This window comes from Phasianus colchicus, chromosome Z (genome assembly GCF_987193195.1).
Source record: "Phasianus colchicus chromosome Z, bPhaCol1.hap1.1, whole genome shotgun sequence".
NCBI classification, from domain to species: domain Eukaryota; kingdom Metazoa; phylum Chordata; class Aves; order Galliformes; family Phasianidae; genus Phasianus; species Phasianus colchicus.
In genome coordinates, this window is record NC_143476.1 from 57,109,861 (window position 1) to 57,130,271 (window position 20,411).

Genomic DNA, 20,411 nt, shown 5'->3' on the forward strand with positions numbered 1-20,411 from the left:
AGATTTGATCTTGTGTTATTTTGTAAAATAATGAGTTAACATTTCACTGTAGAAGAAATATAGAGAATACGTGTGTGGTGCTGACAAATTGTGATTTTTCAACATCTCAAAAAGCTCACAAAAAGTTTAAGTAAGTTGTGATGTAGTTTTTAGTGGATTTGACTGCTCATTTAAGTGAGTAAAATGTGTGTCTTCAAGGTGCAAATCAACAGATCATTGCTATGTTTGAAAACATAATAGCATTTGAAATGAAACCTACATTATAGCAAGCTCAAATGATGACAAATAATTGTAGGCATTGTGATAAATTGGCTAAGCACAGTCCTGTGAATAGTGAAAACTATGCAGCATTGCCTTCTGTTGTGATAAAAGAATTTTAGAATAAGTTTCAAGATTTCTGAAAATACCTTTTTTTGGTGTATCTGCAACTCCATTTTCAATTGACATAAATAAATAACCTGCAAATTTTCAAATGGAATGTATAGAGTTGCAATCAGATATTCAACCCAAGGAAATATCTGATCACGTCTACCAGACTTCTAAAAGCCGTATCTTAGTAGAGAAAATTATCCTTTGCTTTACAATCACACCTTATTCTTGTCATTGCTTTTTGGCAGTAAGTACATTTGTGAACAACTGTTTTCAAGGATGAAGCACAGGAGGAGTAAAATAAGATAAAAAATCTCTGATGTGCACTTTAAGAATCTGTGAAGAATTGCTGCCACCTCCATCAAACCAGATTGATGCATTAGTTGCACAAAAGCAAGATCAGATGCCCCACCAGTTTTATGCTTTTGTTGCCCTAATTTTTTGTTTTAATAAATAATTTTTAATTAACTATTTCACATATTTTATATGAGGCCAACGAGAGGTCCTTGTTTAACGTACCCTAGGCACACTGAAAGATCTAGTCAGACCATCCCAGTCATGTCTACTGTGTTTCTTAGTACCACAAATCCACATCTCTTGAACACCTCCAGGGATAGTGACTCCATGACCTCCTTGGGCAGCCTGTGCCAAATGTCTCACTATTCTTTTGGAGAAGAAATTTTTCCTAATGTCCATCCACCTGATGAGTGCTCAGATGATCCCTAATCTGAACTGGATGAAAAGTTGTGTGAGGTATACTAATTAATTTTGTAAAATTTCAAATTATTTTAAATATATATGCATTAAGGCACGGTGAGTTTTTAGATCCACAGTTGTGATCTTTGGCATTTACTTTGTTTAGTTTTGAACTTTCGTTTATCAAAAATTGTTCTTAATATCAAAACTGACTTCCATGATAAAATGTACTTAACAGACTTCAGCTAACACTGCGATAGATTTATTTCTACTCCTTATGTTTCGAGGCAGATAATAATTCTATAAAGAATTTCCATTCCAGGCTGTTAACCAAATAATTGAGATTCATGCTGTTAAAATGTATTATTATAACCAGAATGCTGTGGAGTTGTAACATACTGATCGATAAATTGGATAAATATAGGTTAGATGGACAAACTACTTGCTGGATAAGAAACTGGCTGGATGGCTGTTCTCAGAGAGTTGCAATCAACCGTTTAATGTCCAAAGGGAGACTGGTGATGAGTGGCGTTCCTCAGAGATCAGTGCTGGGACCAGTGCTATTTAATGTTTCTGTAGGCAATGTGGACAGTGGGACTGAGTGCACATTCAGCAAGTTTGAACATGACTCCAAGCTGAGTGGTGCAGCTGACACACTAAAGGGAAGGGATGCCATGCATAGGGACAGGATTCAGAGGTAGACCGCTCATGAAATTCAACAAGGCCAAGTGCAAGGTCCTGCACCTGGGTCGGGGCAATCCCAAGCACAGACACAGGTTGGGTGGAGAATGGCTTTGAAGCAGCCCTGAGGAGAAGGATTTGGAAGTGTTGAACTACGAAAGACTCAGCATGATCAGGCAATGTGTGCTTGCAAGCCCACAAGGCCAATCGTATCCTGGGTTGCACTGAAAGAAACCTGACCAGCAGGTTGAGGGAGGTGATTCTATCCATCTGCTCTGCTCTTGTGATACCCCACCTGGAATACTGCGTCCAGCTCTGGGGACCTCAACACAAGAAGGATATGAAGCTGTTGGAGCAGGTCCAGAGAGGGGACACGATGATCAGAGGGATGGAGCATCTCCCCTATCAGGACAGAGAACTGGTGCTCTTCAGCCTGGAGAAAAGAGGGGTCTGGGACAACCTCATAGCAACCTTCCAGTACTTAAAGGTGGCCTACAGGAAAGCTAGGGAGGAGCTTTTATAAAGGCAGGTAGCAACAGGATAAGGGGAAATGGCTTTGAACTGGAAGAGGGTAGATTTAGACTAGATACTAGAAGAAATTATTTACTGTGAGGGTGGTGAGATACTGGAACAGGTTGCCCAGAAGGCTTGTGGGTGCTCCCTCCCTGGAAGCATTCAAGGCCAGGCTGGACGGGGCTTTGAACAACCTGGTCTAGTGGGAGGTGTCCATTCCTATAGCAGGGAAGTTCTAAGTGATCTTAAAGGTCCCTTTCAAGCCAAACCATTCTATGATTCTTTTTTCCTTTTTTTTTTTTCCTTCACTTTTTCTCCCTATTTCTTCTCTACCTTTTTGCTTATTGGTTTTGTTTATTTATCTCCTTTTGTTTCAAAAAGATACTTGACCAAATATCATTAAAAGAGCAGAAGTTCTCTCATTTTATTAATCCTTGCATAAACAAGTTCGTATGTTTTCAGGGAAGATGAAAATCTTGCTGTGGTCTAGTTTATTGCACCCTAGATCGGCTTTATTCTTCATACTCTGCAAGCTTTTCAGTTTGAGTAGAAACATTAATGCTTTGAAAATCCATCAAAAGATCGCTTGGCTTTTACAGTCCTGGCAGTTTAGCAGTGCTTCATTCGAATGAATGCTAAAATTAAAAATGCTTCCAGCTGCTCCATGATTGTACCATCTTAAACAGATACTGTAACTACTGTTCTAATTGACAAATCAGTGAAGACAGTGGGTGTTAAGAGGTCAGAAGTGGTTTATCAGGGGCTAGAATGGGGCAAGAAACTGAAAAATTTCAAATATAAATAATTTAATACCCTTTCTGTCTTAATGGACTGAGTTTTCTCAGTCAGCAGTTGGTCTTCAGTTATAATAGCCCAAATCTTGGGCCTATCTTGTTTAATATCTTTATTGATGACCTAGACGAGGGGATTGAGTGTACCCTCAGTAAGTTTGCAGATGACACCAAGCTGGGACGTGGTGTGGATCTGCCTGAGGGTAGGGAGGCCCTTCAGAAGGACATAGATAAGCTGGATCGCTGGGCTGAAGTGAATGGAATGAGGTTCAACAAGGCCAAGTGCTGGGTCCTGCACTTTGGCCACAACAACCCCATGCAGCGCTATAGGCTTGGGGACAAGTGGCTGGATGATTGTGAAGAGGAAAGGGACCTGGGGGTGTTGGTTGATGCTCGGCTGAACATGAGCCGACAGTGTGCCCAGGTGGCCAAGAGGGCCAGCACCATCCTGGCCTGCATTAGAAATAGTGTGGCCAGTGGGAGCAGGGAGGTGATCATCTCCCTGTACTCAGCACTGGTGAGGCCACACCTCGAGTATTGTGTTCAGTTTTGGGCCCCTCACTGCAGGAAAGACATTGAGGCCCTGGAGTGTGTCCAGAGAAGGGCAACAAAACTGATGAGGGGTCTGGAGCACAAGTCTTATGAAGAACAGCTGAGGGAGCTGGGGTTGTTTAGTCTGGAGAAGAGGAGGCTCAGAGGAGACCTCATTGCACTCTACAACTTCCTGAAGGGAGGCTGTGATGAGGACGGGTTTGGCCTCTTCTCCCAGGCAACAAACAGGACCCAAGGAAATGGCCGCAAGTTGTACCAGAGGAGGTTTAGGTTAGACATGAGGAATAACTCTTTCTCTCAGAGAGTGGTCAGGCACTGGAATGGCCTGCCCAGGGAGGTGGTGGAGTCGCCATCTCTGTCAGTGTTCAAGAGGCGTCTGGACAAGGAGCTGCGAGGTCTGGTTTAGTAGCTTGTGGTAGCAGTGGCAGTGTGAAGGCGGTTGGACTAGATGATCTTATAGGTCGTTTCCAACCTTGTGATTCTATGATTCTATGATCTTATGTAACTTTTCTTTTCTTTAAAGAGAAATAAGGAGAACATTATTCGATAAGATGCTTCTTGGTTAAAAAAAAAAAAAAAAAAAAAAAGGAGATACAGAGTTGAAATGCTAATTTCTACCCTGCATGTAAAAGCTGTCTCTACAGTGAGACATTTTTAGGAACAACTAAACAGAAGAAACATCAGTTCCTTCCTAGTCCTAGTGACAATTCTAATCACTGCAACTTTACCAGCATGTGAGGAAATTGTCAGCTCACTGCTGAACAGGAATGACCTGTTGTTGACGGGTCACAAAGGAGAGAGAAAGAAAGACATGCAGCATAAAATTGTAGAATGACTTGGGTTGGGAAGGACCTTAAAGGTGATCTAGTTTCAACTCCACTACCATGGGCAGGATTACCACAAGACTGGGGGTCCCACTACTGGGACACCACTCATCACCACACTCCACTTGGACATAGAGCCCTAACCAGCCTGGAACACCTTCAGGTATGGGAAATCCACAGTTTCTCTCGGCAGTCTGTGCCAGTGCCTCACCACCCTCCAAGTTAAGGATTTTCTCCTAATATCCAATCTAAATCTCCACTCTTATAGTTTAAAACCATTCCTCCTTGTCATGTCACTGTCTGCCCTTGTAAAAAGTCTGTCACTATCTTATTTATAAGCTCTCTTTAAGATCTAAAATGTCACAGTGAGATCTACCCAAAGCCTTCTCTTCTCCAGTCTGGACAAGCTCAGCTCCCTCAACTTTTCTTCAGAGGAGAGGTTCTCCAGCCCTCCGATCATTTTCATGGCCTTTATCTGGACTTGTTTCATCAGCTCCACATCTTCCTTGTGCCGTACTGCAGATGAGGCCTTACAGGGGCAGAGCAGTGAGGGACAATCATTTCTTTCACTCTGCTGACAACTCCTCTTTTGATGCAGCCCAGGATGTAGTTGGCCTTCTGAGCTGCAAGCACACATTTCTGGCACACGTCCAGCCAGGATCCCTAAGTTTCTGCAGGGCTCCTCTCAAGGAGTTCTTAATCCAGTCCATGCATCTCTGAGATTGCTCTGGCCCAGATGCAGCACCTTGCACTTGGCCTTCTTGAATCTCATTAGGTTACCCTAATGAGCCTCCTTCTCTATCTTGTCTAGGTCCCTCTGTATGACACCCCTTCCTTCTGTTGTATCAACTGCACTGCTCACTTTAGAGTCATCAAAAAACACAGAGCACACTCAACCCCACTATGTCATTGAGAAAGATGTTGAAGAACTCTGGTCCCAAGATGGACCTCTGGGGGACACCTCTCATCACCACACTCCACCTGGACATAGAGCCATTGACCACAAACCCCTGTTTGTGACTACTGAACCAATTCTTTATCCACCAAATATTCTATCCTTTAAATCTGTATCTCACCAATTTAGAGATAATTATGTGATGTGGAGCCATGTTAAAGCCCAGGTAGATGGCATCAGTTGCTCTTTGTTTGTCTACTAATACCATCACTCCATCATAGAAGGCCACCACCAGATTGCTGAGGTACAGTCTGCCCTACGGTGAAGCCATGCTGGCTGTCTCAGATCACCCACCTGTCCCTCATGTACCTTAATATCTCTTCCAAAAGGATATGTTCTATAATCTTCTCAGGCACTAATGTGAGGGTCACCGGCCTATAGTTCCTCTGGTCTTCCTTGCTCCCTTAACTAGAATGGGGGTGATGTTTCCCTATTTACAGTCACAGGAGACCTCACCTTATATCCATGACTTTTCAAACACGAAGGTGACTTGGCAACTGCATCACTCCTTCAGAACCCTGGGATGCATGTCGTCAGGCCCCATAGAATTGTACATGTTCAGACTCATCAACATTTCCACCCCTTGTCTAATCAGAAGTTCCCATAAGGGAAGCAGAAATACAAGTTTATATTTCCTTAAACTTGGAGCGCAAATGAGGAAATGAGAAACCTACTGGACTGTTCAGGTTTTCTTTGTCACACCAAATGTAAGATAGTTTCACATCTTCAAAGAAGAGCAGTCATGTAGCATGAAAAATCTGCATGACCACTGTAGTAAAGCTGAGAGGGGAGCCAAAGGACTTTTTTGTCGAAAGATCCCAAGCTCATCTGGTCCTTCTGGTGAACAATGAAAGCTAATTTATGCATTGTGTTTATTGGAATGTGGCAGTGTCAATAAGAAGACTTGCCTTTTCAGGTCTTCTGCAGGATCATACAAGCATTAAGATGCATGATTCTCACTAAAATCAAATGGCAATAGTTGGGCCTTCTTTATATGTTCCACTGTTCCACAACATCGCCTATAAGGGGCATTTTCTCAATGTCTTTGTTACAGATTTTTAAAAGAATATACACCTTTTGATTTATTCAACAGTTCTATATAAAGCACCACCATCAACTTAATTATCTTTGTTCATGTCACAGTAAAATAGAAAAAGACAAAACTGTACAAAATAGTAACTACTTTACTAGTAAAGGAGAATAGTGAAGCAAAATTCTCCACACTGTGTATAGAAAATAAATAAATTGAAGATGACCTGCAAGTAGATCATATTCCTTTAAAATTTTCCAAATATTCAAAATCACATTCTTCAATGAGTTGTTGCTAAATTCCCCAAATACTACCGTATATAATATTAACCACATGACTGATTCCTGATGATTTGTTCTTCTATTATTTATCATTAATTTTTTTTTTCACTTTATTATTATTTTAAGTCTATTGTGTAATACTCCAGAAGGCACACCTGTTCTCTATTTATAGAGTTTTCTCCTTGCAAGCTGTCTGTTTAAAGGCCCTTTCATTAGATGATACTGCATTCTTTTAAATTTAAATTAATTAAATATTTATGCATGTGGCCCCTCAGGCAAAATTAATGCTTCAAAGCATAACTGATTAGCTATACTGTTTCCTCAGAGTATTAAAATATTAGAAAAGGGACAACCTGTTTCAGCAGGTTGTAGGTAGTCAGGCTACAATAACTGCAACCTAATAGATGTCCATCTTTCTTTTCTGGCATGTGCAATGCCTGCTCCAATGGGATGATGGTATCATCAGAAAACAAGATTTTTAGAAATTTCCGTTGAACTTTTTGGGGGCAAATTAAGATTCTTCAAGTGATACCAAATCAGATATCGATAACGAACAGGCTCTTTTTGGTGAGGGATAACATAAAATAAGAGGGGGAAGAATGTCTTACAGAATAAAATCTCTGATGTCTTTCAGTACCACCTTAGATTATACCTATACAAGTGACACAGGAAACGTCAGGCATCTTCGTTGTGCCCTTGTCTAATGTGAAGGACTTTTTAAAGATGCAAGCATAAGAATTTATGAAGGAAAATGCCCATGGAACCAGAGTGTTCCAGTTCTGCAGATTAGTTACAGGTTTAATACAGACACAACTGGGCAAAATTTTACCTGTATTTTATAAAGGAATTTATAATAAATGATGACACAAGTAAATCCCAGCCTAGAACTCCGTAGATGCAACTCTGAACTCCTGATAGCTATTCTAGAACAAACCAAGGAAGAGGACTGGATGTGTAGAACATTTTATTAATAAAATTTGTCTTCTCATTAACTGGACCTGGATACTGTAAAAGGGGGAGGAGTTACTTTGAAGGTTTCTCTTTCCAGGAAAAAGTAAAAATAAAAATGACACTCATTGGTCCAACATCAGAATTTGGAAATGAAATTTCCAGTTCTGAAAGCCATTTCCTTTAACACCAGGAGCACCTCTGAAACAGTCCTTGCTGTTTTAGCAGCAGACATTCCACAAATACTCTTCAGAGATTGATGCTTTTTGACATGAAAGCTGCAAGTCCAAGCTTTCAGACTGTAAAAAGCACTCATTTTTGTCCTTAGCGGATCTTGAGCTATCTGACCTTAAAACTATGTCAAGTTTCAGTCTAGGAGAGCTGTTCTATCTTTGGCCTAAGGCTGAAAGTAGCAAGCCACAGACCTCTGAGCTGTGTGATTTCCAGATCCTGAAAATACATTCAGGTTGACTAGATTACTAGAGCAATGTAGCAAAAAATGTTTCAGCTGCCACAGCCAAGGTTTTTATCCAGGCTAATGGATATATCTATAGACCTGGAATGTAAACATGCGGAATCCAATTAATGCACTTTACAGAGTGCAATTTTGTTTCTGAAAAGAGAAGCATTCAACATGACTTCCTCTCTTTGAAGTATCCAGGCCCAGTTAATGAGATGTTTGTGTGAGAGCTGGGCCAGGTTTTTCCCCCTAAAATAGACGCTTTGCTGGCACTCACACAGCGCTTTGTACCTAATGACTCTTAAAAGCCATTGACTCACTGGATGGTGTTAAGCATTTGTCTCTAAAGTAAAATACAAGGGGGAGATAAAAGCACTTACAACAGAAAAGTTCAGCATAAAAAGCACTGCTTAGATTGCAAGAGTGTCTGAATATTTCAAGATCTGGCTGCTTTGCTTTTGTGACAGATTACCACTGTGACTTAGTAAATATGACTTAACAAAACCGCAGACATCACAAGCTGGACATTAAGTTATACCATTCTGAGATTTAATTTTCTATGCTTAAATGTGGACTGGACAGTTCTAAAAGGGCAGTTTATATTCATCCAGGAGATTAATTCCATGTAAATGTGGTCCTACAAAACCCAACACAGTGTTTCTACATTTTCAAAAAGAGCAAAACTGTGTTGCATAAATCAAAGCTTCAACGCTAAAATAAACAGATCACAACTTCCAGCAATTTAACTGAAAAAAAAAAAGGATACTTACATAAATACTGACTATATGATTGATGACATGTAGGAGGTAGAAGGTCAATGCTAATGCAAATGCACTGATACTGCTGCACAACAATAGCATCTTTCCAAGTTCATAAGTAACTTGTGCCCGAGAACACCTGTCATTGATGACAATGAGACAAATGGGAGAAAAATGAAACTTAAGAAGAAAAAGACTTATAGTATAGATTTTTCTTTTTTTTTTGAGCATAATTGAACAATCATGAAAACTGCAATGATTAGTCTTTAATAGTTGTTAGACTTCAGTGGAGTCACCTAGGTTGAAAGAGAGCTCTAGGGGTCACCTGGCCAAAGCTACTTCTTACAGGAGGGCAAACTTAGATCACACTCAATTCTTATTGCTTGATTACTGTGAGAGATGGCTAGAAGACAGAAGTGCTTTATGTAATGCAACGATTCAATAATGAACAGCTTTGAAAGCCTCTCAAGTCTACACCTGTGAAACTGTAACCTGGAGCTGTAGCAGGGCCATATACCCGGGCCATAAAATAAGAGAGAGAGCAGAGCAGGAATCTCCTTCTGGTTTTGTTATTTTCACATCGAAAGCCATCAGTCAGAGAGTTGTCTCCAGGATAAGAAAGAAATCAATAAATAAAGACTATTAAGAAAAAAATGAGGTGTCGCGGTAAAATAAATGTAGAGGAAATGGTAGCAGTTGTCTAAACAGCAGCAGCCACTTATAATTTTTTTCCCCTTCTTTAACAATGGATATGTTTTGTACTCTCATTTTCAGAACTTGCACTGGTGGAGTACTGCAGTGTTTTGCGTAAGATATGAAAGTGTGATTATGCTTACAGAGTGGCCAAGCATATCACAGGACCTGTGATAGCACAAAAAAACCTGGAAGCCTTTATTGGAAGGCGGTGAATATTCCAAATGAACACTGTTATCATAGTAACAAATTGTGAGCCCAGATATAGCATTGTCAAGGTTGGAAAAGACCTCTATGATCAATCATCTTGTCCAACCACACAGCCAGAGTTGGAAGGGACCTTTGAAGATCATCTGTTCTACTCTTGTACAATGAATAGGGACACCTACAGCTCGAACAGGATGCTCAGAGCTCTGTCCAGCCTGGCCTTGAATGTCTCAAGGATGGAGAACTGACCACCTCTCTGGTCAACCTGTTGGCAACCTGTTCCAGTGCTTTACCACTCGTACTGTAAAAAACTTCTTCCTTATATGTAATCTAAATCTCCTCTCCTTCAGTTTGAAACCATTTCCCATTGTTCTATCACAACAGACCCTGCTAAAGAGTCTTTCTTTCTTACCACCCCCCTTTAGATACTGAAAGGCTGCTATCAGGTCTCCTTGGAGCCATGTCTTCTCCAGGCTGAGCAGCCCCAGCTCTCCCAGCTCTTTCCTTGTAGGGAAATTTATTTTAGTCATTACTATCTAGCCATGTTGCTTTAAATACCATACATGTAAGGCACTATTTCAAGGACTTTAGCATTCTATGTATGTGGAATCACTGTAAAGCATAAGAGCAGTAACTCAGGGAAGCAATTACAATAGCTGTTTACAGTCTGCACTACAGATGCAGTGTCCGGCTCCATCTTTGGTTCCATCGAGGGAGTAGAGATCTTGTAGAGATCTAGACAAAATAGACAGCTGCCTAGTCATGAGCCACATGAATTTGAATGAGAGCAAGTACCAGATCCTACACTTGGGAAGGGGCAACCCTGGCTATACATACAGTCTGGGAGATGAGAGTCTGGAGAGCAGCCTTGCTGAAACAGATTTGGGGGTCTTGGTTGACAGCAAGTTGAATATGAGCCAGCAGTGTGCACAGGCAGCCAGGAAGGCTAACTGTATCCTGGGGTGCACCAAGCATGGCACTGCCAGCCTTTCAAGGGAAGGGGCTGTCCCTCTCTGCAGTGCACTGGTGTGTCCTCATCTGGAGTACCATGTGCAGTTTTGAGCACCGCAGTTCAAAAAGGGCGTAAAACTTTTGTAGTCCAAAGCAGAGCTACGGAGATGGTGAAGGGTCTAAAGGGCAAGACACACGAGGAGTGGCTGAGGTCTCTTGGTTTGCTTGTTCAGCCCAGAGCAGAGGAGGCTGAGCAGGCAGCCTCATGACAGCCTACAGCTCCTCATAGGGAGTGGAGAGGCAGCACTGGGCTCTGCTTTCTGGTGACAGTGATATGACACTAAGAAACAGCATGGAGCTGCGTCAGGGGAGTGTCAGGCTGGGGGTCAGGGAATGGTTCGCCACCTTTGGGTGCTGGGACAGGTCTCCCGTAGGCCGTGGTCACAGCACCAAGCTGCCAACGCTCTTAGCCATACATGGTTTTGTGTTTCGGGTGGTTCTGTGTGGAGCCACGCGTTGGACTCGACGATCCTTAATGGCTCTCTTCGAACTCTTGACATCCTATGATTAATACTACGTTTGTATGTGTGAACAGGGAGCAAGCAGTCGCGTGCAGCAGCGAGCCGCACCGTCTCGGTGCAAGCTCGCCGCCGGGCGGGAAGGGCTGCCCCGGGGCTTGGCGCCAGGTGCGCCATCCTGCCTCGCCCCGGCAGCCATTGTTCCCCCCGCGGCAGGGTCGGGCCCCGGGCCGGGCTCAGCCCGCTCTCCGGCGGGGGCGTCCGGGCAGCCCGGCCCGGCGGCCGCCATCTCCTCGCCTCCCACCGGCGCGGCCCGTGATGGCGGCACCGCCCCGCACCGCCGCGGGACCAGGAGGGCGGCGGCGGACGCGCTGACGCGAAGGGCGGTGCGGAGCGGCGGGAGGGGCCGTGCCGGGCGGTGCTGGCGGCGGGGGCGGCGGCCGGAGGAAGATGGTGGCGGGAGGAAAGGCTGCCTGCCGGGCTGTCCGCCCCGCGCTGCGCTGCCAGCCCCGCCGGAGCCGCCCTGCGTGGTGAGGAGGCGGCGCGGACCCGCACCAGGTGCGGAGGGGTCGGGCCGAGGCCCGGGCGCGGGACCCCGCTCGGCGGTGCCCGGCGGCGCGGCTGCGGGAGGGACCGCGAGCGGGGAGCGGCCGGGAGAGGTGCGGCGGGGGGCGGGTGGGCGCGGGCTGGCGGCCGGCTCGGCTCGACTCGGCGCTGCGCTGCGGCGGCCGACGCGTGCATCCCGCTCGGGCCGAGCTGCGGAGCCGCCCCTCCTCCCCCGCGCCCCGTGCCCGGCGGCAGGGAGAGGCGGGCAGGCTGCGGTGCCCGGGGCTGCGGCTCACGGGGAGACGGCGGGCCCGGACATGGCGGGGTTGCGGTGGCTCCGCGCTCTGCGGCTCTTTCTGGAAGGATCAGCGTTAGCAGGGACGGTCCGGGCAGGGCTGCGCTGCCGCCCTCGTACATAAACCCGCCTCGTAGGGAATGCGGGAGCTCGGGCCTCGCATCTGGGGCGGGGAAATCCGCTGTGGGGGCCGTAGGATTGCAGTTGGTTTCAGAGCCGGCTGCTGAGCGAGCGGAGGGATGTCCGCCGGCTGTGCTGCACGGAGCTGCTGCGGGCGTAGGGCAGGCCGGGGTACCGCGTTTCTGCTCGCTGGTGCGCACGCATCGCGCTGTGCCCGCTGACGGCAGCTCGCCCGGTGCCGCGGCGATTTTGCGTCTGCTTCGCGGATGCGGCCTGCGGGACTCCGGCTGCTTGCCCTGGAAAATATCCCTGTCACAGTACCTCAGCTTCTGCTGCATTGCCGTCGAATCCAAGCCGGCTGCACCTGCCTCTGCGGCCCCGTGGCCGAAACAGGCAGCAGCACCCTGTTTTCCTAGACTGACAAAGAACCTGCTCGTTCTCCAGGTGTGTTCCGTCTTAGTGATGTGCAGATAACAAAAAGCGAGGGACACATCTACATTTTGCCGTGTCAGGCGGTGGGGAGGAGCTGCCCTGCAGCTCAGTGCATGAAGGTGATGGGCGGCTGAAGGTTCTGCGGTGCGTTAGTGCGTACTGATACCCAGAAACTGAGTGTCACGCGAGCTGTAGTGGGAGACCGTGGAAAAGACAAGAGCAGAAAATGCATCATCCTAATGCACTTTGGGAAGGGTGCTGTACGTGTTCAATGGCTGAAATGTGAAACGGAGCTAAAAGCAGCCTGCCTCCCTTGGAGCGGTGTGACCCAAGTTGGGGAATCTGTGAGATTTGAGGCTAACCTGATTTTCACAAAGTAATGGCAACTCAAGGTCAGCTGTATAGTACTGGTCGTGCTGTTTATTGATCCGAGTTTTTCTTGGGCACTGTGAGTTGCATCTTGAAGCATTCATCTTGCATTAAAGCATCATTTTTACTTAAAATATAAATGCTTTTCAGACTGTTGAGCTGGTCTCTCACAAGCCTGTGGAAATAAAGATATGCACAGATTGGCCCTTTGGTTATAAATGCAGTTTAGTTGGGCAGGGAACTGACTTCTGATTTCATTGATACCATTTTGAGCCACAGTCATGTACAGTGTTTGCATTCTTGAACTCAGAAAGCCTGCAGTATGAAAGCTGTGCCCATCTTTTAGGCACAGTTAGTTTTTATTTCTTAGAAGCAGTGCTCATGAGCTCTGGAATCACATGAAAGACATGCAGGTACGAAAACATGGAGTCTTTTGCTGAGCTTTTTGTTTTGTGTTTTTAATAGGTCAGTGTGATTGTTCATGTGCAGTATTTTAGTTATTTGGTTTGAGGTCATCTCAGTGTGCATTAGTATTTCTGGCAAATAAGGCAGGGAAGTGGAACAGTAAGTCCAGAAATGTTGGCCGGGAAGGTTGGCCTTGGGGTGTTAATGCATCTGCGTACTTTCAGGGTTAGTATCCAAACTAGCAATCCCTTTAAAAAATAGAATAAGCTTTGGAGTCATGAAAGCAGGTGATCAGGCTTTCTGCTTGTATCTGTTTGCCTCAACATTTAAAGATCCAATTTCACATTTCTTTGCTCAGCACACAAATTGATGGCTATTGACAGTAGCTGTTTTGGATTTATGTTAGATTATGAATTAGAAGAATTAGACCTTTTCTTTTCCCCTCTACCTCGCCCCTCCCCAAAAAATTAGAAAAATAGAAACACTTCAGACAGCGTAGTAAACATTGTCCATAAGCAATGCAGCTAGATTAATTGAGGCTTAACTTTGAATGAGATCCTATTACTGTTGATTTAAGTCGAGCATTGATGTTCTGGTAATGCATTTTTGAATGTGGTTTTCTCATTTTACAGAAGATGAAGATTTCTGCTTAATCAGAGATCTAGCAAGCAACCCTGTGCTCGTTATTTCTAACAGATTGTGTATAATACATATTGTGTAGGGGTTAAAGGTTTTTGAAGAACAGATTGATTGTTTTGTTTCATACTGTTGACTGATTTGATAAGCCAGCTGCTCAGAGAAGTGCAGTGGTATTTTTCTGCTTCCACTGCATGAGACTGTGTTCGTAAAAAAAAAAAAAAACAGGTCATGTGTTTGTGTTTGTTGTTTTACTAGAAGAATCTAGGGAATAATCTCTATTTGTTGCTTTCACATAGACAGCCATTTTGGTGATCCCTGTCCTCATTCTGATCAGTACTAGCTATGAATATGGGAACTGAAACAAAGAGCAGTTGCAGGTGGCAGAGGACTTCCTTCAGGGCACTCCAGGGCTGCAGAACAGACTCCGTTTTTGGGGAAGGATTCATCCTGATGTAAGCAATGAGGAAATGAGACTGGTTCCAAGGAGCCTGTAGGGAGATGCTTTTGGGAAAAGGGGCATAACTGTGTTATGTCCGCCTAGTCCATCTTGTTGTAATGACAGGATCACAGGATCATGTCCTAAAAGGTGTTGCCTAGATGATGATCCGTGTAATTTTAGACGTTATTCTTAAGATTTTTTTGTCATCTAATAAGACTGCAAGAAGAGCTATTTGCTGATAAGTAGTGGGATTTTGTACATTAGAAAGGAAACTAGTGGAAGAAATGGATTATGGGTATTGAAAGCAATGAAAATTCTAGTTGAGGTTGACCACAGCAGGAATTTGTGCTTTTTCTGTAGCTCAGCAAAAGGAGATGATCTGTGAAATCTATGCAATTTAGAATGTTTAAAATATATGGGATGTTTTAAAGTCTTTTTTAGATATATGCCCATCTCCCATGCCATCACAGATTATCTGTTTGGTCTATCAAATCTTGCCTATAAGCCAGCAATTAAGTATTATTTGCTTTTTTTTTTTTTCTTCGTTTAAACGAACAGTTGAGTAAAAACTACCCTCTGCAAGTCAGCAGCCACCTTATCATACATGAGGTCAAAATGAGATTTAAGAGTGAGATGCATCATGAAAAATCTGTTGGTAAACATCGCAAATTCCAAGGACGTGATAGCATATCCTTGGATTTTTTGGCTGAATCCTTCCTGGGTTAATTTATCTTTTCAACTTACTAAGTTTTTCTAAGATTTTATTCATTTTTTTTTATAACCCATTCTGATCTGTGCGTTGCAATTTGTGACAGCATTACTATCACTGTGCATTTGTACAATATGTATTCTGATGGAAGTTCAATCAGGTTAGAAATTGTGCTGCTTCTGTGGTCTTAAGTAGAATCACATGGAATCACAGAATCTCAGGGTTGGAAGGGACCTCAAGAGATCGTTGAGTCCAACTCCCTAGATAAACCTTAATTAGAAAAGTGTTTTTAAAAAATGAACTGACATTCATATTAGTTGATGGAGGAGGCAGCAGCAAGCAGAGGTCTATGTCTGGGTCTTCCTTGGGCTGAAATAAAAGTTAATGTTCTCTGTAATGCACTTTAGATCCAGTAAGCAGACAGAACCAGTTGTTTTAAGTACATTGCCTGATGCAATGGATTTGGGGAGAGTGGGTACAGTCTCTGCTGCTGGGGTGGGAAATTGGAACCGTCTGTGGGATGTGTGTGGGGAACTGTGGGTGTTTTATTTTTTTTCTTAACAGCTTTCTTACACCAGCTCTTTTATGGTCATAGGAATAATATAAGCTGGAAAGGATCCCTGAATGTCATCTGATCTCAACTCTGCTCAAACTGGGTGACTGAGACAGAAGGTGCACACACACAATATGTGTAGGGCTTGGCTTGCTCATGTCTGAAATTGGAATTGAGGTGTTGCTTCTCTGGGGGAGTCAGAAATAACAACAATGTGCAGAAGGTTCTGCTTGCAGCCGGTGAGCAGGAGGCTGTGCTCTGAGTCTGGGCTTTTCTCTGAGCAGGCCCTGCTGGGTGCCGCTGGCTCTGCTGCTGCTGTTGAGCCCAAGGCTGCTGCAGAGGGTGCTTGCCTTGTGTAGGAAACAGTGGTCACCTCGCCTTGGCTCTGTTTTTCAGATCTGTCCTACTGCATTTGTTCTCCACAGGCTGTCATGCAGGTATATTTGCTGTATGGCGGTCTGATCACATGACAATCACCTGCTTTTTTTAAATTGGACTTGTAAGACTATCAGAAGTGAGGAAATAGCTTCCCAAAATTCAGGAAACATTTTTGTTTTCAGTTGTGTTGTAACATGTTAAAAATTTGATCCCTGTTTTTTTTTAATGAAAGATTTATTAAGATGTTTTCCTTCTAGTTGTGTGTTGTGCAGTCACCTTTTAGCCGATTAAGAAAATCTCCTGTAATAGTCTGTGTTAAATAGAAGATCCTGTGTAGAAAAAATCTGTAGCTTTGTAATTTCAGTATATCTTACTGGACATTATAAAAATCCTCTTCATGCACGTTATTTGTGTTTCTTATATCCTCAGCTGTTGTACCCTTTGTCTTCGAGTGCTAAATAGGGATAAACTCCAGGTTCTGCTCTCACTCAATTATTATCTTGCCTTGCTGATAAATGATTAATGTAATCCACTTACAAGATTGCCATGACATCATTCAGATTTTGGCATGCTTAATTTCATTTCATAAGAACGTAACAATGAGCAAATCCTAAAGTCCTTGTCAGGTTCTTCCTACAGGAAGGTGCTCGGGCTATGAGCATAGCAAGGAGAGGTGGCTGAGCAGCCTGCCTGCCTTCGGAGCAGAGAGAGGGCTGCTCTGTGCCTGGTGGTGGTGGTTCTGGTCAGCTTCAGCATATGGGCTTTCTAGATGCCAGCCATTTTGCCACAAACTTATGTCTGACAATGTCTGGGTGATTTAGGCTTTGTTTGAAATCTCACATCAGTTGTGTGGTTCTCACCTGTTGCAGTGTGCAACCTCTTTGGGCCATGCTGGCTTTAGGTCCAGCAATTTTATCTGTAGGTAAAAGTGACGTGCAAGTTCATTCTTCCTTCCTCACTGGGAGGAAACACTTAAGCAGTTAATTAGCTTAACACACACTTGGATGACTTTTTATTTCTTTATTTAAGAAAACTATAAAGGTTGAATGATAGTATTTCAAGTTAGGCCAAACTGGTTTTGAATGTAAATGTAGATGTAATTAAGACTACAGAAGACACATCTGTCTTCTGTAGACACATATCTGCATGTCAGCAGTTAGACATTTAATACTGCAATGTGCAATTCATCAAAATGTTCTGGATACAAGTCCAACTGCTTCACTGAAAATAACTATTATTTCTAGTTAGCTACTGATCTCATTATTTTGGTCAGTGGTTTGCAGCCAAAATATTTCTTGAACAAAATTTTTGGCTGAAGAAAAAAGCAAGCAGATCTTCCTAAAAATAATTGTGGAATATACTGTCTGCCTAAATCAGTGCTTATTTTAGATTGGAGAATTGCACTGATGTATGCGGTGCCTCTGAGGTACCTCAGTGATGTGGGACATTATGTCACGTCTTCTGCTGCATTGGTGATGAGATTGCAGATGTTTCTGGAACCTAGTTCTTAATAATCTTAATAGTTGAGGGACTTGCTCTAGTGAGAACTATGGGTGATAGCTGGAAGGTTGGGCTGGATGATCTTGTAGGTCTTTTCCAGCCTTGGTGATTATATGATTATATGATAGCCTTTAAGCAGTAAATAACAGAATATTTCTCAGAGAAGATCTGTCTAAGGAAGAACTGTCCCTTTATGGTGGATAGAAGAATTTTGAACTGGCAGTGTGGAAAGACTACATATTAAAAGATTATGGAAGCAGTAAAGAGTATGTGCTGTTCTTTTGAAGGTATCTTGCATCTGGAATCACAGGGAAGGAGTTCAAGGGTTATGATAAGGAATTTTTGTGATGTAAGAAAGAGAGATATTTTTTCGGTCTGTTGGAGGTTAAATGGATAGGAAGGTGAAAGTGCACTAAAAAAACCTGTTATTATTTTGTATTTATAATGTTCTGCGTCTCTGTTATTAAGGCTTAGAGCATTAAAAAAAAACCAAACAGATATGCCCCTGAAAGATTAAGCTCCTGCAGCTGGATGCAATTCTGCTGTCCGTTTGCTCACCCCACCTATTGAGGTCTTTGCATTTCTCTGATCCATGATGAAATCATGCTTCTTTAAGGCTTTTTGCAATATCTAAAGTTGTTAGTATGGTGTAGGATCACACAAGCCTTGGTGACTGCTTTTTTGGGTTGGCTTTGTAGCTGTTGTAGGATGCTGGACAGTGGACACACTGGATAATCCAGGTAAAACTCACTGTTTTAGTGGATCCAAGTCAGTATTCAACAATGCCCAAGTCTGTGTGTGAATTTCAGGGCAAGGAGAAGACACGTTTGTAAACAGGTTGTCATCAGTTCTTCCAAATCTCTTAGAGGTAGCATGCTGTCAAGTTGTTTGTGGCTGTTTATAAGTAGTTTAAAACAGTGGTGGGTTTGAATAAAGGGACTGTGCTTGTACTGAAGGGTCTCCATGCAAAACAGCAATTTATGGCTGCAGTTTCATTGGAAGCTGGCAGGAAGTCCACTTGCACGAGGGTTTTCTACTGGTGTCACCAATTGAGCGTTAGGCAGAGCAAACAGGGTCAGGTTTTGTGGTCTGTCTGTCTAGCTGCAGAGATTGAAAGGTGAGGTGGAAAGTAATGCAGTGAGAGCATAAGGGAAAGAAGAGTGTGAAGGGAGAGGTCTGGTTAATTTTATTTTTCCCAAAGAGGAGAAATTGGGGTGCTGAAAATGCAGAGAAGCATAAGTAGTCAGCCACATATTCATTCCCATTCAGAGGAGCTTGTGTCAGCTTAATGGCAGGGAGAGGTTATTTAGAAAAAACAGTGTGAAACGGCATGTAATTCTGTCTTCAGCATGGTAAAAAGCCTCACAAATATTGTGGTGATATGGTTCTGTAAATGGTTCCAGAATCAACACCAAATTGTGCCATTATTATTGGTTAAGTAACTGGAGTAGTGATTATGCTCAGGTAGGTAAGTAATTACACATGATTTTCAATGCTGACATTTGTAGTTGCTCTTTAAAATTTACATTGCATCTGGAGGAGGGAAATGGGGAAGTGATAGTGTGTAATTGCAGCATCCATTTGATGCATTTTGATGATGCAGCATGTCAGTGAGTTGAGTTTTCTCATATTTGCAGTGATATTTGCAAAAGCTAAATACATAAAGGGGACTTTGTACAGTATAGAAAGTACGTGTTCTTGTATTTTATATATTCAAATTTTTATAATTTCTGAAGTCTGCTTATTTTTTTTACAAAATCTTTTAAGAATAGCCTAAGATCCCGTGGCCACAGCCATTAAAAAAAAATTAATCATGGAGGGTGAGTTCTTTTTTCATCAAGAGGGAGAAATCCCCCTGGAAATCACCACTATTATTTTGCAAGGAGTAAGTCTGCTATTTTAAGTCTTTTCTTAGCAGATTACCTGTTAAAGTTCAAGGATGCATATCTGGAACACATTTTCTGTTGAGGAGACTAAAACCTGAGAATTTTAGTCATCTTGGTCTGTTGCTCAACAGCTGAAAGCATTACTGTGTGGTGTGCTTTTCTCATAGACAGTGGTTTCTGAATTCTCCTGTTAATGGTTCCCAAATCTTTTCTTATTGATGTTCATAGCTCACCAAGCACTGACACAGAACTGATTAGATTTTTGACCCTGTTGCTTATGAGGAAGCATTTGAATGCCAGAAGCAATACTGCAGTGAAGATATACTGATTTCACCTTGCTTTTTATGAGATGGCAGCAGTATTGTTTCCTGTTTTGTTTAGGGACTTGATAGAAATGCTTTTGTTTGGGTTTCCAGGATTATCTTTAATCTTGGTTCCTTCAGTCTCAGATACCTGTGAGAAAACCTTTGTGTGTGCTTATTATGATTTTATTTTCCTGTCTTCAAGTGTTGCACGTGAATATGGAATTCCTTCTTATAAGGCATGATAGCATTGTCATCTTTCAGATTCATCTACCCATGGGTCATCCTTGTGGCAAGGTGTATAAGGTGGTCTCACAGATGTGTTTCATATTGTGTCTGGTGTACCTGTTCATGCTTTGTTGTAGGTACTGTGTATTTTAAGTGTGTTTGGATTGTGTATGGTGGGGATTTAGTCCTCTTTTTTTTTTTTTTTTTAATTCCCATCCATCAATGTCTGGCTTGTAAGTTATGTCATAATTACGTCCACTTGTTCCTTTTTACCCCAAAGCTCAATTTCCCACTTTAATAAGTGAAGCTCCATTCATGAGTTCCCAGTGAATGTGACAGATTCCACATGAAAAAGCAGTGATATAACGGTGGATTTTGTGTGC

The 20,411-nt window shown here is 43.1% G+C and overlaps 1 protein-coding gene across 4 annotated transcripts in view; it reads left to right on the forward strand.

The window, feature by feature from the left end:
- Positions 1-11,617: 11,617 nt before the first annotated feature.
- Positions 11,618-20,411, forward strand: part of APBA1 (amyloid beta precursor protein binding family A member 1) — an 82,636-nt gene continuing 73,842 nt past the window's right edge. For 3 of the 4 annotated variants that reach the window (XM_031608774.2, XM_031608775.2, XM_090132647.1), the window contains exon 1: positions 11,618-11,785. The gene's annotated coding sequence lies outside the window, so the exon portion shown is untranslated. Of the gene's footprint in view, positions 11,786-12,147; positions 12,633-20,411 lie in introns of those variants that run through there. The other variant, XM_090132646.1, reaches the window with a different exon arrangement.